Raw genomic sequence first — 8083 nt, 5'->3', positions numbered from 1 at the left:
TAGGGATTTGTTCCTTCTTTTGAGTTGCTGCTCTATAGGTATAGGTCAAGTTCATCAGACTGTATCAGCTCACTCTTTTTTTATTTCCCCCCCTCTTCTTTCTTCTCCTGGTTGATCTCTGATCATCCAGTCATCCGGTCCAGGTCACATGGGTATCATCTGCAAGTGTGTAGCCCCCATTTTTGATAGTCAATGTCTAGATTATCTGTCCCGATCAACCCAGTGCACTGAGGAAACAAGCTTGTTTCCTGATATGAAGAATCCTTCCATTCTGGTTGAAATTCTGAGCAACTGCGTCCATAAGCAAAGGTCTGGTTCATCAAATTGCAGCAATTTACACCTGCTCATAGTATCAAGCATCTTTATCTACATCTGACTGAGTTCTAGTCAGCTAGCCATCCAAAGTAGGGTACTAGCTGCAAGTCTGGGAGTGAATGCATGCCTCCCTGCACTTCAGCTGGCTGCTACACTCTCAGTGCTAGCCCCCCAGTGATGAGGCCAGCTCCCATGGGCTTGGGAGTTCACACATCTCCCTAAACTTCAAACCAGCCAGGGCTTCCTCTTCTCTCGCTCATCTTGAGGTCAAAGAGGGTCAATGGAACATAGCCAAACTCAGCCATGTCTTCCTTGCTGCATTTCCATTTTCTCCACTTCTAATCACAAGTAGACCCATATCCTCCTATTTTTGACTCTCCTTCTTCTGTTGCTCCGGGTAAATAGAGACTGATTGTTGTGCCTTGGATAACTGCTTGCAAGCTTTTATGATCCTAGGCACTATGCAACAAACTAGGAACTAGAACCGAAGCACTAAACATGCTATTAGGTCAATGAACTAGGATGTCCTGTGTATCCAATTTTATTATACAGCCATGTCCTGTAGGTCCTTCAAACTCAGCAAGCTGTACATGTTTTCAAGAGGAAGTTTAGCTTAAGAATGTGCAGGGGAAGATAGAGTCCCCACTAAATAGTTTTCATCTTGTCTAGATGGGTCTGGTGAAAAGAGATGGGGATAAGATTTCTATGATTCAATAATGAGTAATTGTTATCATGACTAATTGTGACTCTCACAACTGTAAAGGTAGAAATTTTGTAACAAAAACCGGGGAGTGGTTAATTTTACACAGTCCAGAAACAAAGGACCCTTGGATCATCAAGGGAGAAGAGCACAAGTGGAAGGAGAGACCTTATCCAGAGAAGCAGCAACAGCAGAGATGGAGGCAGAGGTGGGGACATGGAGAGAGGGAGCAGCTGAGAACTCTAAATGCAAGGAAAGACAGGGACTAAGAGCTGGTGACCAGGAGGCAGGCTTGCAGAATGTGCCCTTTGGTGGTTTAAATTATTATATATGCCTGAGTCTTTTAAAAAAAAAGCATTAAAATGAATAGAGAGAAATACTGTTAACTGATGGTGCATGGAGGGGATTATAATTATAGTAATGAAACAAAGTATATGATTTGTTTAATGTAAAACTGATGATATGCCCTGTAAATTTGCACTCAATTTACAATAAAAACTTTAAAAAAGAAAGAATAGGAGACTATTTTTAAAAAAAAAAAAAGAATAGGAGAATATTGACCCCATGAACAGCTACCTTCTCTGCTGTGAGACCAGAAGAACTGAATGGTACCTGGTTGCTATTAGTGAACATTTTGATCAAAGATTCCATAGAAGAATCCTGATCAGAAGGGGAGAAATGCAGACCAGAATTTCAAATTTTCATGGCTACTTTCTGTAGCCATGAATGCTGGCTGAACCCTGGAAGTATTGCCTTGAGATTATCTTTAAACCTTAAACTAAAAATAGCCCTGAAGTCTTCTTAAAACCAAAAAATAGTTTAGCTTAATTAGCAAAAAAAAAAAAAAGTCTGCCTGGAGCATTAAGCTCTTTTAAAAACTGTCTTTCTGGGATCAGATTGATAACTTGCAAGATTAGGTAAGAACCTTGGGGGGCAGTAAGACTGTGCTAATGAGAGAGGAACAAGCCAGAAAAGAAGTGTGAGGATGGGTGTACAACTTGAAGAACATATCAGTGTCACTAAGTGGTACACGTAGAAACTGTTGAATTTGTGTATGTTTTGTTGTGTATATATTATCACTAACAACTACAAAAAGCATTTTAAAAAATTAATGCACTGAGAGATGGCAACACCTAGAACAATGTCATAGCAAGTAGTTCAGAGACATCGACAAGGGATCGTGCTTTAGATGCTGGAATTGACTTAACTGATACTTTACATTGTTTAGTATACAGAATTATAATACTTCAGAGCATCGTTATTTTGATGTTATTTATCTATGATAGTAACAGAGTAATGAGAAGGAAAAGGAAGGAAGGGAAAAAATTAGGGAAACAGAAAAGGAGATGAGAAGAAATGAAGGAAAGGCAAGAGAAAGGAAGGAAAGTAAAAAATCACAAATGGGCTCCTGTTTATTGGGAAATTTAAAAAATTTAAAAGGTCATTTGTGAGAAGTAGGGTGATATTGGTGAGAACTACTGATCAGAAGGAATTTATGGTTTAGGAGGAGGAGAAAGTATCAGGTTTACTAGAAAAAAGAAAAACAAATAACACCGTGGTTGGTAAATTCAGGCGAAACTCGGAAAATCAGGCTCCTTTGGGAGAGAGATGAAAAGGAGAGAAAAAAGAACTGTGGAATAGTTGAATGTTTTTCAGCCCACTTGGGAGAGGCAAAAGTCTCTATCAAAGCTGCTGCTAATATCCCATTCCCTGGTGTCCTGAAAATAGGAATGCCACTTAATGGTAACGAGCCCCTAATAGGGGAAAGACACATGGAAGTAATGGGGATGTGTTCGTTTCCTGTAGCTCTTGTAACAAATGACTACAAACGCGGTGGTTTCAAACAACACAAATTTATTCTCTTACAGCTCTGGAGGTCAGAAAACCCAAAGGGCTCCCACTAGGTTAAAATCACTGGGTGTTAGCTACATTCCTTCTGGAGGCTCAACAAAATAACCCATTCATATGCTTTTTCCAGTTTCTAGCGCACAGCGCTCTGGTCATGCAGGGTTACAAGTTGGACTGTGAACCAAGAAGTCAGTGGTCCGAGTCCACCAGCCCCTCCACAAGAGAAAGATGAGGCTTTCTGCTCCTGTATAGATTTAAAGTCTCTGAAACGCTATGCAGGGTCATTGTGAGTTGGAACCAAATCCACCACACATAATCCTGAAAAGAGGCCTGGGCTGCGATCCCATTTTCCAGAAGAAGCACTGGGGCACAGAGAGCTTGCCCAAGACCACACAGCCAGCAAGCCGAGCGCTGCATTCTGATGCAGGCAGGCAAGTTGCAGTGTTGGCCCTCCGACACAGGGCTGCATGCAAGTACGGTTCAGCGTGGTCAGTGGGCTGGGCTGGGACCCATACTGCCAGAGTGCCTGTTTGTATTTGAAGCTGGCCCAGAAAGTTCCTGCAAGTATATCCAATGCCCCTAACTCGACCAATCCCTGCCACTCTCCAGGTCTCAGTCTATTTGTCCATCAGAGTCACCTCTACTTCACTCCTTTAAGCATGGTGCTGGGGTTAATGCACTAGACTGCAAAGTTGATGGTTTAAGCTCACCAGTCGCTCCTTGGGCACTATACAGGGTTGCTATGGGTCGGAACTGACTCAAAGGCAGATAACAACAACAACTTGCATTTCGTTAAACAATTCGACATAGCAAGCAGCATAGGGCTTATGGATCAGGAACCCTGGGAGCTATGGGAGCACTTAAGAATGACAACTGACCTCAATTTGTTGGCCAGAGACTGTTTTGCAAAGAAAGGGACATTTAAGCTAAAGCATTAGAATGGAGTAGGAGATACACAAATGAAGAGGTTAGGAAAGGCAATCTTAGGAAAGGGAACAGCTTGAGCAAAGACAAATATGTTTAGAGAGATCACAGAGTAAATGAGAAACTACAAGGTGCGGGAAAGGCTGGAAACTAAGCTGAATTAGAGGGGGAGGTGTAATTTTGAGAAACTGAACTTGAGGCAGAAGACAGGCCGCAAAGGCCCCTGTATTATCCTAATGCCCAGAGCACCACAGGAGGCAAGCAGCATGATCCAATCCAGTGTGTCTTCTCTAAAGATCAGATGGCAGCTCCAGGGGGCCAAGGCAAACCAGAGTTGACTTAGGTGATTGTGGCTGTAATTGTGGTGAAAGACAAGGACCTGGATTTACAAATGGCAAGGGGATAGCTCAGAGTCGGTGGAAAAATATTGAGGATGGAGAGTTAGTAGTATCTGGGGTCTAATTGGATGCTGAAGAAAAGAGGGTGAAGATATACTAGATGACAAACCCATTTCTGGCTTAAGTAGAGGAGGTGTCAATAACTCAGGTGCTGATTACAAAGGCTGTTTGGTGCAAAGCAGAATGAGTTGATGTTGAGCCATATAGCACTGACTTTGGGGTGCCATTTAATATCTGGCCTTCTGGAGTTCGTGGGAGAGCGAGACGAGATTGTGGCTAGGGGATCCAGTTCCTAGAGTCTAGAATGATGAGGAAGGGGTTCTTAAACTGTAAGTGCCATTCAGTTCAGCCATAGTTGAGTGGACTGGGGTCCTGTCCTGTTCTGATTATCCTCCCCTGGTAAAGGGCCTCCTTGCTGGGGAGAGGCTGTAGGTCAAAGAATGAAGGTATTGTGGACTGGCCCTCAGTCTCCAGTGTCTCTAGGTAAGTGTTTGGCACCTGTGAATTAACAAGGACTTGCATAATGGGCTATTAAGTCACTGCCCCTCAGTCTCCTGCCTGGGACACTAGAGGTGCCTGTCAATCCAAATGCATGTTGTTGTTGTTGTTAGGTGCTGTCAAGTCAGCTTCAATTCATAGCAACCCTGTGACCCACAGAAAGTAGCACTGCCCAGTCTTGTGCCATCCTCATGGTCATTGTTATGTTTGAGCCCACTGTTGCTCCCCCACTGTGTCAGTTCCTGTCTTTGGGGGTGTTCCTCATTTTCACTGCCCCTCTACTTTACCAAATATGATATCATTTTCCAGGGACTGTCCTTCCTGATAATATATCCAAAGTATATGAGAAAAAGTCTCACCATACTTACTTCTAAGGAACATTCTGGTGGTACTGCTTCCAAGACAGATTTGTTTATTCTTCTGGCAGTCCATGGTATTTTCAATATTCTTCACCAACACCATAATTCAAATGCACTGATTCTTCTCCAGTCTTCCTACTCATTGTCCAATTTTCACGTGCATATGAGGCAACCGAAAATACCAAGGCTTGGGTCAGGTGTACCTTAGTCCTCAAAGAAATATCTTTGCTTTTTAACACTTTAAAGAGGTCTTGTGCAGCCGATTTACTCAGTGTAATACATTATTTCTTGACTGTTGCTTTCAAATGCACTGATTGTGGATCCAAGTAAAATGAAATCTTTGACAACTCAATGTTTTCTCCATTTAACATGTGGTTCTTTTTTATTTATTTATTTATTTTGGTCCAGTTGTGAGGATTTTTGTTTTCTTTACATTGAGATGTAATCTATACTGAAGGCTGTTTTCTTTGATTTCATAAGCAAATGCTACAAGTCCTTTTCACTTTCAGCAAGCAAGGTTGTGTCATCTGCATATCACAGGTTGATAGTGAGCCTTCATACAATTTTGATGCCACATTCTTCTCCATATAGTCCAGCTTCTAGGATTATTTGCTCAGCATGCAGATAGAATAAGTATGGTGAAAGGATACAACCCTGACTCACACATTTCCTGATTTTAAACCATTCAGTATCCCCGTGTTTCGTTCAAACAACTATCTCTTGTTTTGTTTACAGATTCTGCTCCAGGTCCACAGCTGACAACAAAGAAGGCTGGTGATGGTGTGGAAAAATGGCATGGAATTCATCAGCTCACAATTCCCATTCTAGACACATTTGTTGTTCTCCAACCCCAGCCCACATTGGGTGGTACCTTGGACAAATGTTCAGACTCACCTCAATTACAACATGTGGTGAATGAGCCATCAGACCAATCAATTCAAACCCTCTACCAGCCACTGCCATCTGGCCCTCCCAATATCCTCTATGAAACCAGAAGGGCTGGGTTCTCAGCACCAATTTACAGAAAGAAAAAACGAGGCTCTGAGAAGGAAACAGCATGACCAGGGTCACAGCTAGGAAGCCTTGAATTTGGGATGTGAGCTCCTACTTCTGCCTGAACTCTTCCCTTTGTATGTATATATCCATTCATTCAATGTTTTATTGTATGCAAACATATGTGGCAGACTCTGTGTGAGAACTTTCAAAAGTATCATGTAAAGAAGTGGTTAGATATCACATGTAGGAGGGAGGACATAGTCAACGGGTGGTAACATGGTAGAAGGAACAAGAACTTTGCCTTCAAGGTTCAGATCTGCCTCTTCATACTAGTTAGTGTTAACTTGTGCAAGACAAGTCACTTCACTGAGCCTCAGTTTTCCTCATCTGTAAGATGAGTATGATATGAGTACTTACTACCATGGTTTGTTGGAAGAGTTAAATAAGTGTATGCACAGAAAGCATCTAATACAGTGCCTGACCATAGAGAGATAGAGCAGCTGAGGACTTGAGAAAGTGGAATAAGAAAGGCTGTGTGCTGGCAGACAGGAGGCTAACTTGCAAAATGTCACCTTTGGTCATTTAAACAAATATCTTTTTTCTATGTGTTTTGTGTACATAAAAAAATATTTTAAAAAAAAGATGGAACAGAGGCAAATATTGTTAATCAGTGGTGCATGGGGGGATTGTAATCATTACAATGAAACAAAATATAATTGCTTCAGTACAAAACTGATGATCTGCCCTGTAAATTATCACTCAATTTATAATAAAAGCTAGAGAGAGAGGAAAGAAGGAAGGAAGGAAGGAAGGAAGTGCCTGACATATATAACTGGCACTCAGGACAAATTTGTTGATTAAAATTATTAAGAAAGAGCTTCATGAGAAAAGTGACTTTTGAATTTGGTGAAGCGTTATCATTTTATATTTATATGCAGTCTCAACCAAATAGCTAGAAAACTCTATAGCCCTAGAGAGGAATTATATCCACCCTAAAACCAACTGCCTCTGGGGAGAAACTTATGGTTCATTGAATAATTCAACTCACTACTCTTTGCCATGACATCAGATCAACCAAGACTTAACTCGTTACAAAGGAAGAATGTTCCTCTTGAGGGAGATAGGGGAATGGCTGCTCTCCAGAGAGCTCTTCTACCTCCAAAGTCAGTGCTTCTATTTATACTTTGGCCTGAGGATAAACTCAGAATCTTGTCCCAGCTCCATCACATGTGAGGGATGCATATGATTTAGGCAAGTCAACTCACCATTTACTTTCTTTATTTTGAAGTGCTGATAAAACAATATTGGCCCAAGAGCAATTGACCTATCTTAACTTTTATTCTCTCCAAGACAAATTACCCAATATGTGTTTATTTAGCATCTGTGTGTGCACTGTCCTTTTTTAGGTACTGTAATTATGATGATTAACTAGGTTTGGTCTCTGACCACAAGAGAGTCCATTCTGGTAGAGAAGGTAGTATGTACTTGTTGTTGTTGTTGTCAGGTGCCATCGAGTCAGAAACGACTCATAGCGACCCCATGCACAGCAGAATGAAACAATGTCCGATCCTGGGCCAACCTCACTTAACGCTATCAATGATGCCACCTGGCTGATCCATCTCATTGGGGGTCTTCCTCTCTTTCTCTGACCCTCCATCTTACCCAGCATGACATCCTTCTATAACGACTGTTTCCTCCTGACAATATGTCCAAAGTATGAGAGACAAAGCTTAGCCATCCTGGCCTCCAAGGAGCACTCTGGCTGCACTTCTTCCAAAACAGATCTATTGGTTCTTTTGGCAGTCCATGGCACTTTCAGTATTCTCCTCCAACATCACAACTCAAAGGCATCAATTCTTCTACGATCTTCCTTATTCACTGTTCAGCTTTTGCATCCATATAAGGTTATTGAAAATACCATGGCTTGGGTCAGACGCACCTTAGTCCTCAAGCTAACATCTCTGCTCTTCAATACTTTAAAAAGTTCCTGTGCAGCAGATTTGCCCAATGCAATACGTCATCTGATCTCTTGACTGCTGTTTCCG

This window comes from Chrysochloris asiatica, unplaced genomic scaffold (genome assembly GCF_000296735.1).
Source record: "Chrysochloris asiatica unplaced genomic scaffold, ChrAsi1.0 scaffold00081, whole genome shotgun sequence".
NCBI classification, from domain to species: domain Eukaryota; kingdom Metazoa; phylum Chordata; class Mammalia; order Afrosoricida; family Chrysochloridae; genus Chrysochloris; species Chrysochloris asiatica.
Note: the sequence above shows the minus strand (reverse complement) of the source record.